The 7,500-nt window shown below is 52.1% G+C and overlaps 1 protein-coding gene across 11 annotated transcripts in view; it reads left to right on the top strand.

Annotated features, from left to right (window-relative positions):
* The window catches only part of MICAL-like (protein), a 111,440-nt gene that overhangs the window by 74,624 nt on the left and 29,316 nt on the right, over positions 1 to 7,500 (top strand). Inside the window, exons 1-2 of one of the 11 annotated variants that reach the window (XM_086555105.1) lie at positions 1,174 to 1,808; positions 6,628 to 6,678. The exons of 8 other annotated variants lie outside the window; for them this stretch is intronic. The gene's annotated coding sequence lies outside the window, so the exon portion shown is untranslated. Of the gene's footprint in view, positions 1 to 1,152; positions 1,809 to 6,627; positions 6,679 to 7,500 lie in introns of those variants that run through there. 2 more of the 11 variants (XM_086555116.1, XM_043003331.2) reach the window with 2 other exon arrangements.

The raw sequence follows: 7,500 nt of genomic DNA, 5'->3' as shown, positions 1-7,500 counted from the left end.
GGAGGGGGAGGCCGCGGGCTGGGGGGTAGACTGTTGGTTGGGACCATGTTCCACCCTCCTCCGCCTCCGCTCATTCCTGCCCACCCCTCCCCATCCTCCTCCCGTTTCTATCCATCCCCTTTTCACTCCCCTCTCACTCCCACCCTCTTCCTTCCCTTTCTATCATCCTCTTCTTCCTCCCCTTTGCACTTTCCTCTTCCTTTTTCCATCACCTTCCCAACATCCCCTTCCAATTCCCCTCCTCCTCCCTCCCCTTCCTCCCCTCCTTCCTTCCCTCCTTCCTCCCCTCCTCCCTCCCCTCCTCCCTCCCCTCCTCCCTCCCCTCCTCCCTCCCCTCCTCCCTCCCCTCCTCCCCCCTCCTACCCCTCCTTCTCCCCTCCTCCCCTCATCCTCTCCTCCTCCTCTCCTCCTCCCCTCATCCTCTCCTCCTCCTCTCCTCCTCCTCTCCTCCCTCTCCCTTTCCCATCCACTTTCCTTCCACCTCCTTCTCTTCCTCTTCTTCCTTCTTTTTTTTTCTTCATCTTCTTCTTCCTCTCCTCCCCCTCCTCCTCCTCCTCCTCCCCCTCCTCCTCCTCCTCCTCCTTCTCCTCCTCCTCCTCCTCCTCCTCCTCCTCCTCCTCCTCCTCCTCCTCCTCCTCCTCCTCCTCCTCCTCCTCCTCCTCCTCCTCCTCCTCCTCCTCCTCCTCCTCCTCCTCCTCCTCCTCCTCCTCCTCCTCCTCCTCCTCCTTCTCCTCCTCCTCTTCCTCCTCCTCCTCCTCCTCCTCCTCCTCCTCCTCCTCCTCCTCCTCCTCCTCCTCCTCCTCCTCCTCCTCCTCCTCCTCCTCTCCTCCTCCTCTTCGTCCTCCTCCTCCTCCTCCTCCTCCTCCTCCTCCTCCTCCTCTTCCTCCTCTCCTCCTCCTCCTCCTCCTCCTCCTCCTCCTTCTCCTCCTCCTCTTCCTCCTCCTCCTCCTCCTCCTCCTCCTCCTCCCCCTCCTCCTCCTCCTCCTCCTCCTCCTCCTCCTCCTCCTCCTCTTCCTCCTCCTCCTCTTCCTCCTCTTCCTCCTCCTCCTCTCCTCCTCCTCCTCCTCCTCCTCCTCCTCCTCCTCCTCCTCCTCCTCCTCCTCCTCCGCCTCTCCCTCCCACCGGCCGCCCCTTCCCTCGGGCGGGCGGGTCGCTCAGTTTCACCCGAACCGTCCTGGAGAGCCGTCATGGAGTGTCCTCGCTGGCGCTGTGCTCACGTGCCGCATCATTCGTACTCTTGAGCGCCCTGTGGATTCGCGTGCCGTGCTGTGTTGTGCTGTGCCGTGCCGTGCTGTGCCGCGCTGTGCTGTGCTGTGTTGTGTTGTGTTGTGTTGTGTTGTGCCGTGCTGTGCTGTTTTGGCCGTACTGTGAAGCACAAGTGTTTCTCGAGGGGGTGGGGGAGGGGGTGTTCTGCGTGTGGTGTGCAAGTGCGAAATTGAACGAACGAGGGGGATCTTATTGCGTGCTGTAGCAGCACCTTTTGCGCTGGCTTGCTCTGGCCGCGGTTTGGATAGGAGGTGAAGGAAGGGTGTGGCGTGGCTTTAGCGTGGTGTGTAGCGCGGCGCCGTTGTCGGCAGGGGAGCGGAGTGTAGTGGTTGAAAGCCCTTCTCCCCCACCCCCACACCCCCCACACACACACCCCCACCCTACTGCCCCCCCGCCCCACCTCGACGTCTCAGGGATGAAAGTGTACGCCGGACCTCCACCTCCTCCTCCTGCTCCTCCTCTTCTTCTCCCTCTTCATCCTGTTCCTCGTCCATTTACCCTCTGCGCTTAGTCAACCTCGCAGACCGCAACCGGAGCTGCAGGTGAGTCAGTGAGTCACTCGGCTTCCAGGTAAATCGGCGGGAAGGTCGGGGCTACGGAGGAAACCTCGCCAGGGGAGGCGAGGTGAGGCTAGCTGCGGCAGCGGAGATCGGGGGGGGGGAAGCTATGGGTAGAGTGCGATGTGATTCAAGTAAAGTGTGAAATGTAGTGTGGAAAAGAGAGTTCTTTCGAGCAGGCGGACGCGCTTGCACGTGCGCACGTCCGTTCCCCTCCCCCCCTTTCTCCGCTCTTCCCTTCGGCATTAGGGCAGGCAGTAGCTGGCCTTTTTGTGGAACATGTCGGGTAATGTTCCCGCTATGTCAGAATCAGAGTCGCAGGGTCACGTGCTTCTTGTTTTGCCCGGTGACGTCACAAAGTGGGCCACGCCTCCCTGCCGCACTTGATTGTAGACTCCTCCTTCCTGTCCCCCACCCCACTCTTCCTCTCTGCCTGCCCCCCTGTCTCTCTCTCTCTCTCTCTCTTTCTCTCTTTCTTTCTCTCTTTCTTTCTCTCTTTCTCTCTCTCTTTCTCTCTCTCTTTCTCTCTCTCTTTCTCTCTCTTTCTTCCTCTCTTTCTCTCTCTCTCTCTCTCTCTCTCTCTCTCTCTCTCTCTCTCTCTCTCTCTCTCTCTCTCTCTCTCTCTCTCTCTCTCTCTCTCTCTCTCTCTTTCTTTCTCTTTCTCTTTCTCTCTCTCTCTTATCAGTCTCTCACTCACTCACTTTAAATTAGTTTTTTCTTTACTTTTTTGGCCTTCTTTTCTTTATTTTCTTTAGTCATATTCTCTTCTCTTCTATCTTCTCTCTTCTCTCTTCTCCCTTCTCCCTTCTCCTTTCTACTCTCTTATTCTCTCCTACCTTCCTTCTTTCCTTCCTTCCTTCCTTCCTTCCTTCCTTCCTTCCTTCCTTCCTTCCTTCCTTCCTTCCTTCATTTCTTCATTACGTTCTTTATTCAGCCTTTTCTACCCTAATCCCGCTCTCTCTCTCTCTCTCTCTCTCTCTCTCTCTCTCTCTCTCTCTCTCTCTCTCTCTCTCTCTCTCTCTCTCTCTCTCTCTCTCTCTCTCTCTCTCTCTCTCTCTCTCTCTCTCTCTCTCTCTTTCTCTCTCTCTCGCTCTCTCTCTCTCTCTCTCTCATTTTCTCTCATTCTCTCTTATCCTTCATTTCCCCCCTCCTCTCCTTACCTCTTAACCTCTCTTCTGTTCCCCCTCCCTCTCCCCCTCCTCCGACCCTCTTCTTCCTTTTCTCTCCCCTCCCCTCCCCTCCCCTCTTCTTCCCTTCCCTCCCCTCATCCATATCATTTCCCCCCTCCCCCTTTTTTTTCTCTTTCATTTTTTTTTTTTTTTTTTACTTTTTGCACCTCTTTCTTCTCTCTCATCCTCACCTGGCGAGTGAATGTGCGTGCGTGCGTGCGAGCGAGTGAGCGAGTGAGTGAGCGAGTGAGTCAAGCGCCCCCTCTCCACACTCGGGCAGGAAATGACGCGTGGAAACGTGTCGCGGTTGTGATTTCCTCGCCTTTCCTGCCCTTCCCTTCCTTCCACTTTCCCTTCTTTTGCTGGTTGACCTCCTGCTCCCCTCCCCCCTCCTTATCCCCTCCCCTCTTTTGCCCTTGTATTTCCTGGCCTCTTCTCTTTTCTTCTTTCCCCTCTCTTCATTATTTCCTGCCCTCTTCATTATTTTCTGCCCCCTTAACTCTTTCCTCTTGATCATTCTGCTCGCCATCTCTTCTGTCTGTAGCCTTGCCTCTCCTCTTTATCTTCTTTCTCCCTCTCCTCTTTATCTTCTTTCTCCCTCTCCTCTTTATCTTCTTTCTCCCTCTCCTCTCTCTCTCCTCTCTCTCTCTCCTCTCTCTCTCTCCTCTCTCTCTCTCCTCTCTCTCTCTCTCCTCTCTCTCTCTCTCCTCTCTCTCTCTCCTCTCTCTCTCTCTCCTCTCTCTCTCTCCTCTCTCTCTCTCTCCTCTCTCTCTCTCTCTCTCTCCTCTCTCTCTCCTCTCTCTCCTCTCTCTCTCCTCTCTCTCTCCTCTCTCTCCTCTCTCTCTCCTCTCTCTCTCCTCTCTCTCTCCTCTCTCTCTCTCTCTCTCTCTCTCTTCTCTCTCTCTCTCTCTCTCTCTCTCTCTCTCTCCTCTCTCTCTCTCTCTCTCTCCTTGCTCTCTCTCCTCTCTCCTCTCTTCTCTCTCTCTCTCTCTCTCTCTCTCTCTCTCTCTCTCTCTCTCTCTCTCTCTCTCTCTCTCTCTCTCTCTCTCTCTCTCTCTCTCTCTCTCTCTCTCTCTCTCTCTCTCCACATCTCCTTCTCCCTCTCTCTCTCCCTTTTCCTCTCCTTCATTCCCCCCTCTCCCTCCCTCTCCTTCCATTCCTCCCCCTTTCTCCCTCTCCTTCCTTCCCTCCCTCTCTCTCCCTCTCCTTCCTTCCCTCCCTCTCTCTCTCTTTTCTTCCTTTCCTCCCCCTCTCTCTCTGCCTCTCCTTTCTTCCCTCTCTCTCTCTCTCTCCTTCCTTCCCTCTCTCTCTCCCTCTCCTTTTCCTTCTCCTTCTTCCTTTCCTCTCTCTCCCTCTCCCTCTCCCTCCCCCCTTCCTTTCTTCCTTCCTTCTTTCCTTCCTTCCTTCCTTCCTTCCTTCCTTCCTTCCTTCCTTCCTTCCTTCCTTCCTTCCTTCCTTCCTTCCTTCCTTCCTTCCTTCCTTCCTTCCTTCCTTCCTTCCTTCCTTCCTTCCTTCCTTCCTTCCATCCATCCATCTCTCTCTCTAACTCTCCTCCTCTCATCCCTCTCTCCCTCTCCCCTTTTCCTTCTTCCTCTCCCTCGCTCTTTCTCTATCTCCCCCCCCCCCCCTACGTTTCAGTCTTCCCTTGTTTTATTTCCATGCATTCTATTTCCTCCGTCGTTTTTGGTTTCTTCACCTTTGGCCAACATTACTTGACCACAAGACATTTCCGTGGAGGACCCCCCCTCCTCTCCCCTCTTCCCTCCATTCGTCTCTTCCCTCCTTCTCCCCTCCCCTCTTCCCTCCATTCGTCTCTTCCCTCCATTCGTCTCTTCCCTCCTTCTCCCTCCCCTCCCTCTTCACTCCCCTCCTCCCTCTCCTCCCCTCCCCTCTTCTCTTCTCTTCTCTTCTCTTCTCTTCCCTCCAATCCCCTCCCCTCCCCTCCCCTCTTCCCTCTCTTCCCCTCTCCTCCCCTCTTCCCCTCTCCTCCCCTCTTCCCTCTCTTCCCCTCTTCCCTCTCTTCCCTCCCCCTCTTCCCTCCCCTCCCCTCCCCTCCCCTCCCCTCCCTCCCCTCTTCCCTCCCCTCTTCCTCCCTTCTTCCCTCCCCTCCCCTCCCCTCCCCTCCCCTCCCCTCCCCTCCCCTCCCCTCCCCCTCTTCCCTCCCCTCCCTTCCCCTCTCCCATTTCCGCGTCTCATGCTTCTTTGTGGTTTTACCGAGGTAACGTAATCGTCCCCGGGGCAGGTTTTTCTTAAATATGCACGTGTTTTTGTTTGTTATTTTGCATTGTCTTCGTAATTAGCATAGACATAGGAATGGTTTAAAATGATGGTGGTAATACTGATGTCGGTAATGTTGATATGATTATTGTTAATATTTGCCATCGTCATTACCATCGTCATCATCATAGGTAAAGGAAAGGAGAAAGGGAATGTGTTGATTCGGTGACTGAGTAGCTGATGGTTAGGATAGTCTCTCTCTCTCTCTCTCTCTTTCTTTCTTTCTTTCTCTCTCTCTCTCTCTCTCTCTCTCTCTCTCTCTCTCTCTCTCTCTCTCTCTCTCTCTCTCTCTCTCTCTCTCTCTCTCTCTCTCTCTCTCTCTCTCTCTCTCTCTCTCTCTCTCTCTCTCTCTCTCTCTCTCTCTCTCTCTCTCTCTCTCTCTCTCTCTCTCTCTCTCTCTCTCTCTCTCTCTCTCTCTCTCTCTCTCTCTCTCTCTCTCTGCGACTTGGCCCACCTTACTGGCGTTATATCTCCCCGAAATAGTCGGCCAGCGTCATCCAAACATCTCCATCCCATCCCATGGAGAAACGTCTGTACTGTTATTTTATATTGGTTTAGGGTATTTTATAAGATTTCTAAATAGTTATTTTGCGAGCAGTCTTGTTTTTTTTTACGAAGGCCGATTCGGTTTTGTCGTGTTTAGGAAGGTTTGAGATATGGCTAGTAACAACATACTAGATAGAACATGGCGCGCGCGGACCTTCCTCTAGTTATTTGGCGAATCAAGACTTTTTTCTCTCGGGTGTAAATGCCAACGTCAGAGGGGACCTTACATATACATGCATGAGTAATTACATGAGTATTACCGGGACCTTACATATACATGTAGTATATACATGAGTATTCCCCCCATCTCTCAAATAGGTATTACCTCGTATGGTTATGGTGGTTTGTATTTATAAGTGTGGAATGTGAGTGTGTTCCTTGATCTGGATGCAGATTGTTTTCGTTCGCTAGGTTGATTGTGTTGAAATTGGTCCCGGATGAGGTGAATTTAGTTGTGCCTTGTTGATTGGGATGTTCTGTTTGTTTTTTGTTCACTCGTTTAATTTCGTTGCTTTGTCGCTTCTTGTTGCAAGTTTATTTTGTCTTAGGTTGCTTATGTGTACAACAAATATATATATATATATACCACACACCCACACACCCACACACACACACATATACATACATATATATATATATATATATATATATATATATATATATACATATATATATATATATTGTTATTTGATTATTTGTTTATTTTTGTTTGTGTTTATGCTTATTGGTTTGTAGGATGTTATGTAGTTGATTAGTTGATATTCTTTTATGCATTATTTGATGTACTTATATTTTCTTTTCTTTTTTTGCAGGTGAGCTTGATGGATGACCAGTGTATATACAAGTGAGAATCATATATTCAGGTTAGTTGGTGGCCTGCCTGTCGCCGCTGTACAACAGTCTACATGTGGATATACAACACACGCCTACGCTAATACTCTCTCTCTCTCTCTCTCTCTCCTATTCTTTTTGTCTTTCTATTTGTCTTTCTCTTTCCCTCCCTCCCTCCCTTACTCCCTTACTTCCATCCCTCCCTTCTTCCCTCCCTTCCTCCCTACCTCCCACTCTCCCTCCCTCCCTTCCTTCCTCCCTCCCTCCCTCCCTCCCTCCCTCCCTCCCTCCCTCAAACCCCCTCCCTCTCCCCCCTCTCTCTCGGATATGTGTGTGTGTGTGTGTGTGTGTGTGTGTGTGTATGTGTGTGTGTGTGTGTGTGTGTGTGTGTGTGTGTGTGTGTGTGTGTGTGTGTGTGTGTGTGTGTGTGTGTGTGTGTGTGTGTGTGTGTGTGTCTTTGTGTGTGTGTGTGTGTGTGTGTGTGTGTGTGTGTGTGTGTGTGTGTGTGTGTGTGTGTGTGTGTGTGTGTGTGTGTGTGTGTGTGTGTGTGTGTGTGTGTGTGTGTGTGTGTGTGTGAGTGAGTGGCTGCTGGAAGGCGTAGATGATTTCAACCTCTCACGCTCGGGGGATCAGATGTCATCTGGATTAGTGTTTGGTTCTGCTCCGCTCCCATGTACTCTGCTACGCACCTACGTCAGGTGGGCAAGTTGAACCCGGGGTCTGCTGAACCAGGTCTCGGCCGTGGTCTAGGGAAGAGATGGTGTCGGGTTTGCCAACCACCACCACGACCTGGAATTGTCATTACTATCATTACGCTCACCATCATCATCATCATCATCACCACCTCTATCATC

This window comes from Penaeus japonicus, unplaced genomic scaffold (assembly GCF_977035675.1).
Source record: "Penaeus japonicus unplaced genomic scaffold, GWHDUDI00000001_assembly GWHDUDI00000003, whole genome shotgun sequence".
Taxonomy (NCBI): domain Eukaryota; kingdom Metazoa; phylum Arthropoda; class Malacostraca; order Decapoda; family Penaeidae; genus Penaeus; species Penaeus japonicus.
Note: the sequence above shows the minus strand (reverse complement) of the source record. Positions and strands in the feature narration are given on the sequence as shown.